This window comes from Bufo gargarizans, chromosome 6, assembly GCF_014858855.1.
Source record: "Bufo gargarizans isolate SCDJY-AF-19 chromosome 6, ASM1485885v1, whole genome shotgun sequence".
Classification (NCBI taxonomy): domain Eukaryota; kingdom Metazoa; phylum Chordata; class Amphibia; order Anura; family Bufonidae; genus Bufo; species Bufo gargarizans.
The window spans coordinates 291,586,098-291,603,929 of NC_058085.1; positions in this window are offsets into that span (position 1 = coordinate 291,586,098).

The following is a 17,832-nucleotide window of genomic DNA, read 5'->3' on the forward strand; positions in this document are numbered from 1 at the left end:
TCACTTATTGATAACTGTGTCTCATCCTCATTATCAACCTCTAGAGCAGTGATGGGCAAATTACGGCCCGCGGGCCGTATACGGCCAGGCAGACCTTTTTATCCGGCCCGCAGAGTGTCTGGAGGCAGCAGGGGTGGAGAGCTCATCTCCATATTCAACTGTATCGCCGTCCTCAGGACAGCGATACAGATGAATGGTGCAGAAGAGCAGGGGAGAGGCGTCTCGCCTAGTGCCTGTAGCCTATCAGAGGCTGGTGCAGGCGGCGCGATGACATCATCGCGCCACTTGAGCCCAGAGCCGTCTTTAATATTGATTGTACCCTGGGCAAAAATTTACTTGGGCCCCCTGGATCCCGCCTTCCCACACCCTAGCATGCAATCATGCCCTCCACCACAACACACACACAAAAAATACACACACCTGGTAGAGTACAGTGAATGACTGTAAATACTTCCAGTTCTGAAGACTTCAGCGGCTCAGGATCAGTGCTCTGGGCAGCTGGGCTCAGGCTGGAAGTGGGCACCGCTCTGCAGGAAGGAGACCGGGGCTCGGCTCACCCTAGCGTTACAGTGCACCCCAGCACCCCACAGTATGCAGTATAGCACCCTATAGTATACAGCACCCCACAGTATGCAATATAGCACCCTATAGTATATAGCACCCCACAGTATGCAGTATAGCCCCCTATAGTATACAGCACCCCACAGTATGCAGTATAGCACCCTTTAATATACAGCATCCCACAGTATGCAGTATAGCACCCTATAGTATACAGCACCCCACAGTATGCAGTATAGCACCCTATAGTATACAGCAACCCACAGCATACAGTATAGCACCCCATAGTATACAGCACCCCACAGTATGCAGTATAAAACCCTATAGTATACAGCAACCCATAGTATGCAGTATAGCACTCTACAGTATACAGCACCCCACAGTATGCAGTATAGCACCCTATTTTATACAGCACCCCACAGTATGCAGTATAGCACTCTATAGTATATAGCATCCTACAGTATGCAGTATAGCACCATATAGTATACAGAAACCCACAGTATGCAGTATAGCACCTTATAGTGTACAGCACCCCACACTATACAGTATACAGTACCCCACAGTATACTGTACCCCACAGTATACAGCACCCCACAATATACAGCCCCCACAGTATACAGTAGAGCAGTATAGCACTCCACAATATACAGCACCCCACAGTATACAGCCCCCCACAGTATACAGCCCCCACACTATACAGTAGAGCAGTATAGCACTCCACAATATACAGCACCCCACAGTATAAAGTAGAGCAGTATAGCCCTCCACAATATACAGCACCCAACAGTATACTGTAGCTTACAGTATATTAGCATAACAGCCCCTGTCACCTTTTCCTGATGTAATCTTTACAAAAAATGCTCCACAGTTAAGGCAAACTTCTCCTGCAGCAACACTCCTGGAAGAAAGAAAGGACCTTTGATGACCTCATAGCCATGTGACCAGTAATATTGCTAGGATACTGGTCACATGGTGATGATGTCATCTAAGGTCCTTTCTCCTAAGAGAATCACAGCTCTAACCGTTTGCTGCCAGGAGTGCCGGCAGGCAGGCATGGCATGGCAGCACCCCCCTGTTTAGCTGACAGCCTGCCACCCGGCGCAGTGGCTTGCAGGGCTCAAGAGGCAGCTGCCTTGGGCCCCCAGTAGCAACTGGGCCCGGGGAAGCTGCCCCTTTTGCCCCCCTCTTAAAAACGGCCGTGGTCTCCGCAAGAAATGTTCCAAAATTATCTATTTTAGACCAAACCTACCTAAATTAGGCAATGCTCAACTACACCCAGTAAGCAATCCTATCTCATCTACTGAGATACTGAAAGCTATTAACTCTATTTTAGGATTTCGGCGGTCATTTCGCGGCAAACTTTGCTCGTTCGCTGTTCGCCGAACGGGCGAACATATGGCGATATTCGCGCCCGCCATATTCTTTTATATTGTGAAGACATTTGACCCATGACACATTCATCAGGTGGTACAGGACATCCAATTCAGACATTTCAGCACATGGACATAACCCCTACCTTATAAATAAACCTGATCTGGGCACCATTTTGCATTCAGTCTTTTGCCAGTGTAGGGAGAGGTTGCTGTGTGGAGCTGGGACAGACTGTTAGGGACACAAAACGCTAGCTAATAGGGCCACAAAAGTCCTTTTAAGGGCTGGTATAGGTGTGCTATCGATACGTGTGACATACTGAGGGGTGTAATATACTTATAATATACTTTCTGACATAGAATGTATATTATAGTGCAATTGTATTGTGCAGCAGTTGTGTGCGGTTCTGCTGCAATACTGCAGCCACACAGAGTGCCAAACGCTATTGGAACAAATAATTTCTACTGGTGTGATATACCAGTTGCCCCACAAAAAACTGATTGAGGCAGGGGTGTTATATACCAATATATAATATACTTTCTATATAGTGCATTTAGGTAGTGCAGCATTTGTCTGCTGTTTTTCTAATTGCAACTGTTGTGATTAGAGATGAGCGAATCAAAGCTGACAAAGTCAAATTTTCAGGAAAAACTTGATTCTGAACGAATGCGAATTTCCTCACGCTTCGTGGTAACGAATCGCATTATTAGCAAGAGTATAACGTGCCCACATATAGCACATAGTTGGACACTGCATCAGGATGAATGAGGCGTGGATCAGCCAGGATTTCAATACACCAATGCCTCAGACTAGATCATCCATGGTGCCACACCAACATTTTGACAAAGGAGACCGTTTTCTTCTGGCTACCTGCCCCAGCTACTATTCTGATGCAGTTACCCGCCTGATGCCAAACATCTGATGTCAAGTGCTCCTTCTTTCACCCACCATCTTCAGTGAGTACTAGAATTGCCACCCACCTCCACACTATGTCACCTTGCCACTTTGTTTCCTACTGATGCTGCCATGTCCACACTATGTCACCTTGCCACTCTGTGGCATCCTGGTGCTGCTATGTCCACGCTATGTTACAGTGCCACTCTGTTGTATCATGCTGTTGCGGCTGCTGCCATGTCCACACTATGTCACCTTGCCCCTCTAGCCTCCTGATGCTGCCATCTCCACACTATGTAACCTGGCCACTCGCTGGCCTCCACATACTGCTGCCAACTACATACTCTGTGATTGTGCCACTCTGTAGCCTCCTCATACTGCTGCCACCTCCACACTGTCATTGTGCCACTTTGTGGCCTCCTGATCCTGCCGCTACCTCCAGACTTTGTCATTGGGCCACTGTGTGGTCTTTTCATGCTGCTTCCACCTCACCACTCTGTCATAGGGACACTCTGTGGACTTCTCATGCTGTTCACACCCTACCCACTTCATAACTGGGCCACTCTTTTGACTTTCGGCCTGGCTGACATCATTATTTATTTAAACTTTCTTCTGATGTGTCATGTTGTGCATTTTCATACGTATACAATATTATCTAATGACATTATGATCAAAATGTATGCTCATCTCATTGCCTTTAAGAATAAAATCAGCCTGAACCAAAGTTCTATTATGTGGCTGAGGAAGCCAAGATGAGTTCATGGCAAGTTCAGTTTATAAAAAAATAATTGTGAACATAAACAGACATTGTGTTTAAAAGTTATTGCTAAAGATATGGGACCATCGGGTTCGTACCGAATTTTGGGGTGTCCGTGACACGGACCCGAACCCGAACATTTTCGTAAAAGTCCGGGTTCGGGTTCGGTGTTCGTCGCTTTCTTGGCGCTTTTTGAAAGGCTGCAAAGCAGCCAATCAACAAGCGTCATACTACTTGCCCCAAGAGGCCGTCACACCCATGCCTACTATTGGCATGGCTGTGATTGGCCAGTGCAGCATGTGACCCAGCCTCTATTTAAGCTGGAGTCACCTAGCGCCGCACGTCACTCTGCTCTGATCAGTGTAGGGAGAGGTTGCAGCTGCGACGTTAGGGCGAGATTAGGCAGTGATTAACTCCTCCAAAAGACTTAATTCAGTGATCGATCTACAGCTGTGGATCATTGAACTGCTGCTATTCAATTGCTCACTGTTTTTAGGCTGCCCAGAGCGTTTTTCAGTCACTTTTTTCTGGGGTGATCGGCGGCCATTTTGTGTCTTGTGGTGCGCCAGCACAAGCTGCCACAAAGTACATTTAACCATCAATAGTGTGGTTATTTTTTGGCTATATCCTACATCAGGGTCAAGCTGTCACCAAGTGCATTTAACCATCAATAGTGTGGTTATTTTTTGGCTATATCATACATCAGGGTCAAGCTGTCACCAAGTACATTTAACCATCAATAGTGTGGTTATTTTTTGGCTATATCCTACATCAGGGGAAAGCTGTCACCAAGTGCATTTAACCATCAATAGTGTGGTTATTTTTTGGCTATATCCCACATCAGGGGCAAGCTGTCACCAAGTGCATTTAACCATCAATAGTGTAGTTATTTTTTGGCTATATCCTACATCAGGGGCTTGGCTGTGCTTGCTATTTTATTGAGGGGTGAAATACAATTGCCAAAATAGCAGTACCCTAAATCTGGTGTTTCAGCTGTGGCCGGCCAATTGTAATACTGTCTGCTGTCTGGCAAAGGATATATTTTTGTTCAGGGTTGAAATACAATTCCCAACTTAGCAATTTCCTAAATTAGTGGTTTCTGCTGTATCAGGGCTACTTTAAATCTATTAATTAAAAGGGTATATAAGATTCAAGGTGCAGATAGGGTCATTCTCAATAACTTCACACACACGCTACTGTGCAATTCCAAGTCTAATTCTGTGTGTAAACGTATACCTGTCACCCAGCGCCTAAATACTAGGCCTCAAATTTATAGTCATCTAAATCTGTCATTATTGCTGTGGCTGGTCAAGTTATTTAGTGTCCGTCAAAGCACAGTTTTTGTTCTGGGTTGAAATACAATTCCCAATTTAGCAATTCTCTAAATTAGTGGTTTCTGCTGTATCAGTCCTACTTTAAATCTATCCCTAAAAGGGTATATTAGTTTCAAGGTGCAGATAGGGTCATTCTCAATAACTTCACACACACGCTACTGTGCAATTCCAAGTCTAATTCTGTGTGTAAACGTATACCTGTCACCCAGCGCCTAAATAATAGGCCTCAAATTTATATTCATCTAAATCTGTCGTTATTGCTGTGGCTGGGCAAGTTATTTAGTGTCCGTCAAAGCACAGTTTTTGTTCTGGGTTGAAATACAATTCCCAATTTAGCAATTCTCTAAATTAGTGGTTTCTGCTGTATCAGGCCTACTTTAAATCTATCCCTAAAAGGTTATATTAGATTCAAGGTGCAGATAGGGTCATTCTCAATAACTTCACACACACGCTACTGTGCAATTCCAAGTCTAATTCTGTCCGTAAACATATACCTGTCATCCAGCGCCTAAATACTAGGCCTCAAACTAAATCTGTCGTTACTGCTGTGCCTTTATTAGTGTAATAAGGTACCTAAATAGATAGCCAGATAGTGTTAGGAGTCTGTAAAAAAAGGCCTGAATTTGATTTCAGTACATGGGGCCAAATGATATTTTTGTTATTGTGGTGAACGGTAACAATGAGGAAAACATCTAGTAAGGGACGCGGACGCGGACATGGTCGTGGTGGTGTTAGTGGACCCTCTGGTGCTGGGAGAGGACGTGGCCGTTCTGCCACAGCCACACGTCCTAGTGTACCAACTACCTCAGGTCCCAGTAGCCGCCATAATTTACAGTGATATTTGGTGGGGCCCAATGCCGTTCTAAGGATGGTAAGGCCTGAGCAGGTACAGGCATTAGTCAATTGGGTGGCCGACAGTGGATCCAGCACGTTCACATTATCTCCCACCCAGTCTTCTGCAGAAAGCGCACAGATGGCGCCTGAAAACCAGGGAAACTGTCTGAGCCTCAAGTTATGCAGCAGTCTCTTATTCTGTTTGAAGACTCCGCTGGCAGGGTTTCCCAAGGGCATCCATCCACCTAGCCCTTCCCCAGCGGTGGAAGACATAGAGTGCACTGATGCACAACCACTCATGTTTCCTGATGATGAGGACATGGGAATACCACCTCAGCAGGTCTCTGATGATGACGAAACACAGGTGCCAACTGCTGCGTCTTTCTGTAGTGTGCAGACTGAACAGGAGGTCAGGGATCAAGACTGGGTGGAAGACGATGCAGGGGACGATGCGGTCATAGACCCCACATGGAATGAAGGTCGTGCCACTGACTTTCACAGTTCGGAGGAAAAGGCAATGGTGAGACCGAGCCAACAGCGTAGCAAAAGAGGGAGCAGTGGGCAAAAGCAGAACACCCTCCGCCAAGAGACTCCGCCTGCTACTGACCGCCGCCATCTGGGACCGAGCACCCCAAAGGCAGCTTCAAGGAGTTCCCTGGCATGGCAATTCTTCAAACAATGTGCTGACGACAAGACCCGAGTGGTTTGCACGCTGTGCCATCAGAGCCTGAAGCGAGGCATTAACGTTCTGAACCTGAGCACAACCTGCATGACCAGGCACCTGCATGCAAAGCATGAACTGCAGTGGAGTAAACACCTTAAAAACAAGGAAGTCACTCAGGCTCCCCCTGCTACCTCTTCTGCTGCTGCCGCCTCGGCCTCTTCTGCTGCTGCCGCCGCCTCGGCCTCTTCCTCCGCCTCTGGAGGAACGTTGGCACCTGCCGCCCAGCAAACATGGGATGTACCACCAACACCAGCACCTGCGTCACCAAGCATCTCAACCATGTCACACGGCAGCGTTCAGCTCTCCATCTCACAAACATTTGAGAGAAAGCGTAAATTCCCACCTAGCCACCCTTGATCCCTGGCCCTGAATGCCAGCATTTCTAAACTACTGGCCTATGAATTGCTGTCATTTAGGCTGGTGGACACAGACAGCTTCAAACAGCTCATGTCGCTTGCTGTCCCACAGTATGTTGTTCTCAGCCGGCACTACTTCTCCAAGAGAGCCGTGCCTTCCCTGCACAACCAAGTATCCGATAAAATCAAGTGTGCACTGCACAACGCCATCTGTGGCAAGGTCCACTTAACAACAGATACGTGGACCAGTAAGCACGGCCAGGGACGCTATATCTCCCTAACTGCACACTGGGTAAATGTAGTGGCGGCTGGGCCCCAGGCGGAGAGCTGTTTGGCGCACGTCCTTCCGCCGCCAAGGATCGCAGGGCAACATTCTTTGCCTCCTGTTGCCACCTCCTTCTACTCAGCTTCCTCCTCCTCTTCTTCCACCTGCTCATCCAGTCAGCCACACACCTTCACCACCAACTTCAGCACAGCCCGGGGTAAACGTCAGCAGGCCATTCTGAAACTCATATGTTTGGGGGACAGGCCCCACACCGCACAGGAGTTGTGGCGGGGTATAGAACAACAGACTGACGAGTGGTTGCTGCCGGTGAGCCTCAAGCCCGGCCTGGTGGTGTGCGATAATGGGCGAAATCTCGTTGCAGCTCTGGGAATAGCCGATTTGACGCACATCCCTTGCCTGGCGCATGTGCTGAATTTGGTGGTGCAGAAGTTCATTCACAACTACCCCGACATGTCAGAGCTGCTGCATAAAGTGCGGGCCGTCTGTTCGCGCTTCCGGCGTTCACATCCTGCCGCTGCTCGTCTGTCTGCGCTACAGCGTAACTTCAGCCTTTCCGCTCACCGCCTCATATGCGACGTGCCCACCAGGTGGAACTCCCCCTTGCACATGCTGGACAGACTGTGCGAGCAGCAGCAGGCCATAGTGGAGTTTCAGCTGCAGCACGCACGGGTGAGTCGCACTGCGGAACAGCACCACTTCACCACCAATGACTGGGCCTCCATGCGAGACCTGTGTGCCCTGTTGCGCTGTTTCGAGTACTCCACCAACATGGCCAGTGGCGATGAATCCGTTATCAGCGTTACAATACCACTTCTATGTCTCCTTGAGAAAACACTTAGGGTGATGATGGAAGAGGAGGTGGCCCAGGAGGAGGAGGAGGAAGAGGGGTCATTTTTAGCACTTTCAGGCCAGTCTCTTCGAAGTGACTCAAAGGGAGGTTTTTTGCAACAGCAGAGGCCAGGTACAAATGTGGCCAGCCAGGGCCCACTACTGGAGGACGAGGAGGACGAGGATGAGGAGGAGGTGGAGGAGGATGAGGATGAAGCATGGTCACAGCAGGGTGGCACCCAACGCAGCTCGGGCCCATCACTGGTGCGTGGCTGGGGGGAAACGCAGGATGATGACGATACGCCTCCCACAGAGGACAGCTTGTCCTTACCTCTGGGCAGCCTGGCACACATGAGCGACTACATGCTGCAGTGCCTGCGCAATGACAGCAGAGTTGCCCACATTTTAACGTGTGCGGACTACTGGGTTGCCACCCTGCTGGATCCACGGTACAAAGACAATGTGACCACCTTACTTCCTGCACTGGAGCGTGATAGGAAGATGCGCGAGTACAACCGCAAGTTGGTAGATGCGCTACTGAGAGCATTCCCAAATGTCACAGGGGAACAAGTGGAAGCCCAAGGCCAAGGCAGAGGAGGAGCAAGAGGTCGCCAAGGCAGCTGTGTCACGGCCTGCTCCTCTGAGGGCAGGGTTAGCATGGCAGAGATGTGGAAAAGTTTTGTCAACACGCCACAGCTAACTGCACCACCACCTGATACGCAACATATTAGCAGGAGGCAACATTTCACTAACATGGTGGAACAGTACGTGTGCACACCCCTCCACGTACTGACTGATGGTTCGGCCCCATTCAACTTTTGGGTCTCTAAATTGTCCACGTGGCCAGAGCTAGCCTTTTATGCCTTGGAGGTGCTGGCCTGCCCGGCGGCCAGCGTTTTGTCTGAACGTGTATTCAGCACGGCAGGGGGTGTCATTACAGACAAACGCAGCCGCCTGTCTACAGCCAATGTGGACAAGCTGACGTTTATAAAAATGAACCAGGACCTGTCCATCCCTTGTGCAGATTAGACATTAACTACCTCCCCTTAACCATATATTATTGTACTCCAGGGCACTTCCTCATTCAATCCTATTTTTATTTTACCATTATATTGCGGGGCAACCCAAAGTTGAATGAACCTCTCCTCTGTCTGGGTGCCGGGGCCTAAATATATGACAATGGACTGTTCCAATGTTGGGTGACGTGAAGCATGATTCTCTGCTATGACATGAAGACTGATTCTCTGCTGACATGAAGCCAGATTCTCTGTTACGGGACCTCTCTCCTCTGCCTGGATGCCGGGGCCTAAATATCTGACAATGGACTGTTCCAGTGTTGGGTGACGTGAAGCATGATTCTCTGCTATGACATGAAGACTGATTCTCTGCTGACATGAAGCCAGATTCTCTGTTACGGGACCTCTCTCCTCTGCCTGGGTGCCTGGGCCTAAATATCTGACAATGGACTGTTCCAGTGTTGGGTGACGTGAAGCATGATTCTCTGCTATGACATGAAGACTGATTCTCTGCTGACATGAAGCCAGATTCTCTGTTAAGGGACCTCTCTCCTCTGCCTGGGTGCCTGGGCCTAAATATCTGACAATGGACTGTTCCAGTGTTGGGTGACGTAAAGCATGATTCTCTGCTATGACATGAAGACTGATTCTCTGCTGACATGAAGCCAGATTCTATGTTACGGGACCTCTCTCCTCTGCCTGGATGCCGGGGCCTAAATATCTGACAATGGACTGTTACAGTGTTGGGTGACGTGAAGCATGATTCTCTGCTATGACATGAAGACTGATTCTCTGCTGACATGAAGCCAGATTCTCTGTTACTGGACCTCTCTCCTCTGCCTGGGTGCCTGGGCCTAAATATCTGACAATAGACTGTTCCAGTGTTGGGTGACGTGAAGCATGATTCTCTGCTATGGGACCTCTCTCCAATTGATATTGGTTAATTTTTATTTATTTTATTTTTATTTTTATTCATTTCCCTATCCACATAGAAACATACATAGAAACATAGAATGTGTCGGCAGATAAGAACCATTTGGCCCATCTAGTCTGCCCAATATATCTGAATCCTATGAATAGCCCCGGCCCTATCTTATATGAAGGATGGCCTTATGCCTATCCCATGCATGCTTAAACTCCTTCACTGTATTTGCAGCTACCACTTCTGCAGGAAGGCTATTCCATGCATCCACTACCCTCTCAGTAAAGTAATACTTCCTTATATTACTTTTAAACCTTTGCCCCTCTAATTTAAAACTGTGTCCTCTTGTGGTAGTTTTTCTTCTTTTAAATATGCTCTCCTCCTTTACCGAGTTGATTCCCTTTATGTATTTAAAAGTTTCTATCATACCCCCTCGGTCTCTTCTTTCTTCCAAGCTATACATATTAAGGTCTTTTAACCTTTCCTGGTAAGTTTTATCCTGCAATCCATGGACCAGTTTAGTAGCTCTTCTCTGAACTCTCTCTAGAGTATCTATATCCTTCTGGAGATATGGCCTCCAGTACTGCGCACAATACTCCAAGTGAGGTCTCACCAGTGTTCTGTACAGCGGCATAAGCACTTCACTCTTTCTACTGCTTATACCTCTCCCTATACATCCAAGCATTCTGCTTGCATTTCGTGCTGCTCTATTACCTTGTCTTCCCACCTTTAAGTCTTCTGAAATAATTACTCCTAAATCCCTTTCCTCAGATACTGAGGTCAGGACTGTGTCGAATATTCTATATTCTGCCCTTGGGTTTTTACGCCCCAGGTGCATTATCTTGCACTTATCCACATTAAATTTCAGTTGCCAGAGTTCTGACCATTCTTCTAGTTTTCCTAAGTCCTTTTCCATTTGGCGTTTCCCTCCAGGAGCATTTGTTTGCAGGGGATTTATCTACATGTTGCTGCCTTTTGCAGCCCTCTAGCCCTTTCCTGGGCTGTTTTACAGCCTTTTTAGTTCCGAAAAGTTCGGGTCCCTGTTGACTTCGAACCCGAACATTTCAGGGAAGTTCGGCCGAACTTCTCGAACTCGAACATCCAGGTGTTCGCTCAACTCTAGGAGTAAGTCAACTCCCTAAGACATATCTGTCTGGAGGGAACAAGGTTACTTGATAAGGTTTTTATGTCCTTGAGGCACACCTGCTATATGAAGTTCAATTTATATATTCATAATTATATTATATATATCTCTGCATGGTATATTTAGTTTACAACATATGTTAATCAATAATTCATATAATGTATTATCTATGTGTAACAATTTATCGATTTATATATATATATGTCATACCATGTATTTACCATTTAGAAGGTATTGTAGAAGCTATAGAAACAAGTAAGTTTATGTTTAATTGGATTTCTGGGAAGAGTAAATGCCATTTCAAAACAATAGTTATTCATGGATGTAGATAAGTGAAATGTACAAGTTCCGATGCCAAGCATCAAAGCAGTTATATAAAATTTTCATCAAGTCAATTTATATTTCAAAAAGATAGGAGAAGACAGTCAACTCCAACAAGTCCAGGATATAGGTAATTAAAAGTGTCAGGGAAAGACCTTCCTCAATGATTTATATAGAAAGGTCAACAAGGTCCTGAAAACGTATTATTAGATATTTAATTTTGTATGCTTAAAGTTGTGATGTTCATTTACAATACTGCAGTGCCATCTGGAGATGGACAATATTATATTATTTCATTATTTGTTCTTTACCATATTAGGAGTTGATATGACATCATGGTGTTATTAGCATGCAAGTACACCCACCTTACCTGATTGGGAATCCCTAACCTAAAGGGGATGATTCTTAGATAAGGGGGGGAATAATTACTAGTGTGTGGGGTAGCAAGAGAGAACTAGAGAGAGAGGGAAAAAAAATCCATATATCCATTGATCCATTCATTTAATCAAAAAGAAAAACTTTATCAGAAGAAACTTGGATTATTCTTTTTGGATTACTAGGAAAGTTCTTCAGAACTAGTCCCATCTGAACTCTGTCTACCTTTGACCCGGTAACGTATATTTTGTTTACTATTCATGATATTAATAAGATATTTATCTCGGTATATAGCCAAGAGTTCCCATACTGTGGGAATATATAGTGTTAAGTGCCTCCATAATGCTGATTATTCTCTTAGCAAAGATGCATATTGTTAATGGAAGATCTGACATTATTTGAAAAGAGAGCTAAATCCTTGGAAAGTTATTTTCCTTAGTCTGATTGCCGAGCTGAATATTTTATCATATTAATATCATATATTTTTGATTGGTCAACGGAAAACAGAGTCAAGGGATATAAATCTGTAAATCCGTGTTTTATTGTTATAGCCTGTTTGATAACAGAAGATACTAAGTTTCTCTTGGTATATGAGTCTGTTTGTTAAAAGTATGACACTGGTTGTCATCATACTGTGCTGATCAGATAGGGGTGTGTCAACACCACCGTGTGGTACATTTTGGGTGTTACTTTGTAACTTCATCATTTGTTTTGCAGTTGTATTGTTTTATATTCTTGGTTTTTATAATAAACGATTATATATTTTGCATATACAATTGTTCCTTTGTTTCACTGCTTGCACAAATCAAATTAAGATACTTGATAAAAAGAACTTAGAGGCGTTTTTTTTATGTCCGCCTGAAGGATAATATAAAAAAAAAAATGTATCCTCTCTTTTATATGAAGATTCTTTCATATAGAAGATATATGACAGTCAGAAGGAAGGAAAAATGAGACGCACAACAGATCCTGTCTGTGTAGCAGCTGTAAGGCCTGTATGGTCCCATCAGACCATAAGCCAGAAGAAGCGCACACACGCGCAAAACGGCTGTTGCTCATTGCTGTGTTTGCACTGTATGCACCCCCCTCCTGCAATGGAATAAAGTGTACCTTTCTACAATCAGTGATTGCCGCTCGTTTTGAATATTCTCCTTTGTTTGAAGATATTTGCATATTTACTGCTGCTATAGGCTGAGCACCACCGGAAGGCATCACTCCTCGGTATTGGTATCCAAAATAACTATAGGTGCGGTGTAGTGCCACTGGTTACCTCTTCTACATTCTGATATGTATGGTCCCATCAGAATTGGCTTATAATTTGGTAGACAAAACACAGAAGACATAAAAATATTCCATTCACGTGTCATCTCTGTTTTAGATCCACTCCTGTTTTTATTTGCATTAGCAATACTGAGCAAATGCTGACCGGGTAAAGGCATATGCTCCAAAGACAGGATCCGTTTTTTGTGGATTATTGTTCTGACGAATCAGAGGAAGGGCAAATTAATCAGTGACGTCAACACAAACTTACTGCTGACATCCTCTCCACTCAGGGGGCTCTACTTTTATAAGCGTGTAATAGAACGGGTTATGTAGACATCTATGTGGAATCAGCTGACAAGGGTGTAAAACAAGTGCACTTCTTTTTGACACTAACATCGACCTATAAGGCAGAGTTCATACTTGAGTTATTAGGATAGTTTTGGAAAATTAAGGTATACTTTCTTATCATTTTAATCAAGTTTTGGTTTAATAAAATCAATGTTAAAATATTTAATAAATTTTATAATAAAAATTAAATGTTGCGTAAGACAGGAGAGAATCGGCCGGTCTTCTGTTTATTCAACAACGTGGTGTTGCGATAGAGAAAGCATTCCAAAAAAAATATTACTCTCCACCTGGAGCTGAATTCTTTCAAGATTGATGCAAGTGCGGTATTGGCTGCTCATACAGCAAGATACTTCTGGGGGAACCTGCCTGGCATGCTTAGGCCTCTACTAGCGACAGACAATGAGAAGAAGACAAAGCTTCAAGATTGCTTGGAACCCGGAAAGTTGCAAATTTAATCACAATTTAAACCAACTAGGGCCCAGTCTCTTCGTCAGGGGTTCCCAGTCATCATGGAATGGAAATTAGGGCATCCTTATTATATTTAATAAATGTAATAATAAAATGTTTAATACATTTTATAATAACAATTTAATTTTTCCTAACACAGGAGGAGGAGGACATCCTGTGGTGCACGGAGATGGAGATGGTCTTTGGATTCCCACACAGACGTCTCAGAAATGAACCGCGGCTCCCAAAAGCAGCTCCTGGGAAGATCATGGAGCGTCCTGATCATCGTCATCTATTCGCCCCACTTTATTTTGGAAGTGTGTAGAACCCGTGTGGGACCCCCATATATATGGAATAAATTTCATAATAAAATAAATTTAATAACATTTCATTTTTTTATTAGTAAAGAATCTGACAGTCTTCAGTTTATTCAACGACGTGGAGGGTGTTGCAATGGAGAAAGCATTCCAAAAAAACAATTTCTCTACACCTGGAGCCAAATCCTTTCAAGATTGATGCAAGTGCAGTATTGGCTGCTCATCCAGCAAGATACTTGTGGTGGACCCTGCCTGCCATGCTTAGGCCTCTACTAGCGACAGACAATGAGAAGAAGACAAAGCTTGTTCTTTTCTGAACATTGAATGAATAATTTTTGGGGCCTATACTCCACTGGCATGCAGTAAAATTCATATCTAATGACTGTCTAATATGCCTCCAGCCACATAATCACTTGATGTTTTCTGTCCGGTGAATGCCTAATGTTTAGGGCCTGTACTCCCGTGGCCAGTGGCGTAACTAGAGTGTTATGGGCCCCAGTGCAAACTTTGGATCGGGCCCCCCCCCCCCCATTTATACAAAGAAGCGGCAGAATTTCTTACTAAGGGCTCTTTCCCGTGCGGCTAGTCCGCTGCGTGAATGAGAGCCAAGCCCCATTCCGGACAGCAGAGACAGCTCCGTGCCTCTCTGTGACCTTTTTACTACAAAATCACAATGAGATAAAGTTGTCACCGTGATTTTGTAGCAAAACGATCACAGAGAGGCAAAGAGCATTATCAATCATGTTACTACTCAGTGTCTCTGCTGTCCGGAGCGGGGCTTGGCTTTCTTTCACACAGCAGTTTAGCCACACGGGATCCGCTCGTGTTAAAGAGCCCTAAGCCCAATGCATGGCTACACTCACCCAGTCCTAATAAAATCTGGTCCTACCTCATCCAGGGTGTCTCTGGCGTCGGCGTGATGTCCGCTGGATCCAGAACAAGGTTCCTGTGGTGATAGAGAAAAAAAGAATAATCACATAAGGAAGGGATGGTGACTGCCCCTATGAAACTACTAGCAGGGGGCACTGTGCTGGCCTGGTAGACTGAGCTATGCCAATGTATAGCAGGGTAATTTAGGACATTTCCCCTAAGTGCAACCACACAGTACTAATGTCTACATTGTGGCCCCTCACAGTACTAATGCCCACCTTGTGGCCTTTCACAGTAATTAAGCCCACCTTGTGGTCCCTTCACAAAAGTTATGTCCTTCTTGTGGCCCCTCACAGCAGTTATGCCTACCTTTGTTCCTGTCACAGTAGTTATGCCCAGATATGTGTCCCTCACAGTAGTTATGCCAAATATGTGCCCCCTAACAGTAGTTATGCCAAATATGTGCCCCCTCACGGTATTTATGCCAGATATGTGCCCCCTCAAAGTAGTTATGCCCAGATAAGTTCCCCCTCACAGTGGATATGCCCAGATATGTGCCCGCTCACAGGGGTTTGCCCAGATATGTGCCCTCTCACAGTGGTTATGCCCAGATATGTGCCCCTCACAGTGGATATGGCCAGATATGTTACCCCTCACAGTAGTTATGCCAGATTATGTGCCCCTCACAGTAGTTATGACCAGATATGTGCCCCCCTACAGTGGTTATGCCAGATTATGTGCCCCTCACATTAAATATGCCCACATATGTGCCCCTCACAGTGGTTATGCTAGATTATGTGCCCCCCTCACAGTAGTTGATATATGTGCCCCCTCATAGTTATGCCTTTATATGTGCCCCCCTCACAGTAGTTATGACATATTAGGTGCCCCCTCAGTAGAGATGCCCACTTTTGTGCCCCCTCACTCTAGTTGTGCCCATCAACCCCCTTCCCCTTTGCCCCCAGTCTGCAGTGTTAGGAAAAGAAAATAAAAAAACACATACTTACCCTCTTCCCTGGTGTTGCGGTGCCACACTCACATGGCACTGCTGGCTGTGCTGAAGGCAGTTTCCCGGGCCTTCAGAGCTCCTCCCACAGCCAGCAGCGCGATGTGCGGCCAGCAGAGGGAGCTCTAGAGCTCCTGCTTCACTGATGATCTGGATACAGCCTGGCAGTGACAAGAAATGCCGGGCGGACTGTATGTGAGTGAGTGAGTGCGCGCGTCCCCCCTCTTCCTCCTCCCCCCCTCTGCGCAAACCTCCCCCACCTTGCTTCATATTAAACATGTAATGGAGCACCCTGATGGGGGCCCGGCATTGTCACTGTACTTCATGCTGGGCCCCGTCACAGCGCTTCATTACATGTTAGTACAGCGGGCCCCTCCCCCCGCCGGGCCCGGTCGCAGTCGCACTCCCTGCGACCGCGATCGTTACGCCCCTGCCCGTGGCCTAAAATAAAACATTTCTAGGCTCCAGCAGGGCACATTTTTGAGAGTTTCAATTTAAGACGCATAAAAATGGCCCCTAATTAAAATACATATTTTTTGTGGGAATTTTTGCCATTGATCCCCCTCTAGTATGTCACTGTCCATGTTGTGGGACGATTTGTGCACTTCTTGTAAGTATTTGGTGGCTGAAAATAGGAGCTGAAGTTTTTTCAGGTTCGCCTGCCATTAAAGTGAATAGGGCCTGCCGCGAACTTGCGGTTCGCGAACCGTCCCGGCCGATGTTCGTCCATCACTATTTCAGGGTACAAGGCACCTGGAGCCGATTGCTTTACCAAATATTAGTATAGAAAGTTATCCCATTTATTTACTTCAATTATATAAAGTGGACATATTCCACAACACTTTACAGCCATTATCATTGCTTGCGGTCCCCCAATGAAGCTCACAATCTAAGTTCCCCGTCTGTATGCCTGAGTACCTGGAGGAAACCCACCTAAACACGGGGAGAACATACAAACTTGATACAGATGTTGTTTTTGGTCGATATGAGCCTTGGTCTTTAGCGCTGAAAGGCTTCAGTGCAAACCACTGAGCCACCTTGCTGCCCATCCCATCTATTTATTCCCAATCTGCATTTAGCAGCCAAAACTGATAAATTCTCCTATGGCTAGTTTCACACTAGCGTTCATCAGTATCTCATCAGTATTGTCTGACTCTCTGTATCCGGCATTGCTGGAAGCTACATGGATGCTGTCAGACCCCATTAACTATAATGGGGACCAGTGGAGACCCGGCCACAACTCGGCAGAGAATCGGCTGGACAATTATCGCTGCATGAACACCAGTGTGAAACTAGCCTAAGAAATATTGACAGCTTTGATCATCAATATTCCCAAACCAGAGACATTCCCAGATACTCTATGTTTTTGTTGCCCTTTTTAACTTTACTGTTGATTGCTATGGACTTGTTTCCATTGTTTCTGAATGTAGACAGCTGGTTATCCACCTTCTGATGTCAACTAAACTGATCATTATCAGGTACTGGAAATTCTCATCTCAACCTCACATAAATTAAGTTATTACTTTGGTTAACACAACATGTGTACATGAAAATATTTTTTCTTGCACAAAATTCTTATAAAAAAGTGGGAGGTTTAGATTAACAGCACATACAGTATTACTCAGCCTTTTTTTCTTCACATGATAACTATCTGCAGTCATGTCTTTGTTTCATTTTAGCTTTCATTTTTTGTTTTTGTTTTTCATAGCATGTATTCTCTTCCTTATGAGAATAGTTTTGTGATAGTCTGACAAATGTTATCCAAGGACTATATTCATGTACTATTAATCTGTGGAATTAAATATTGAAAAATATATTTAGCTTCTTATCTCTATCCATGTTACTTATTTTATAGCATTTG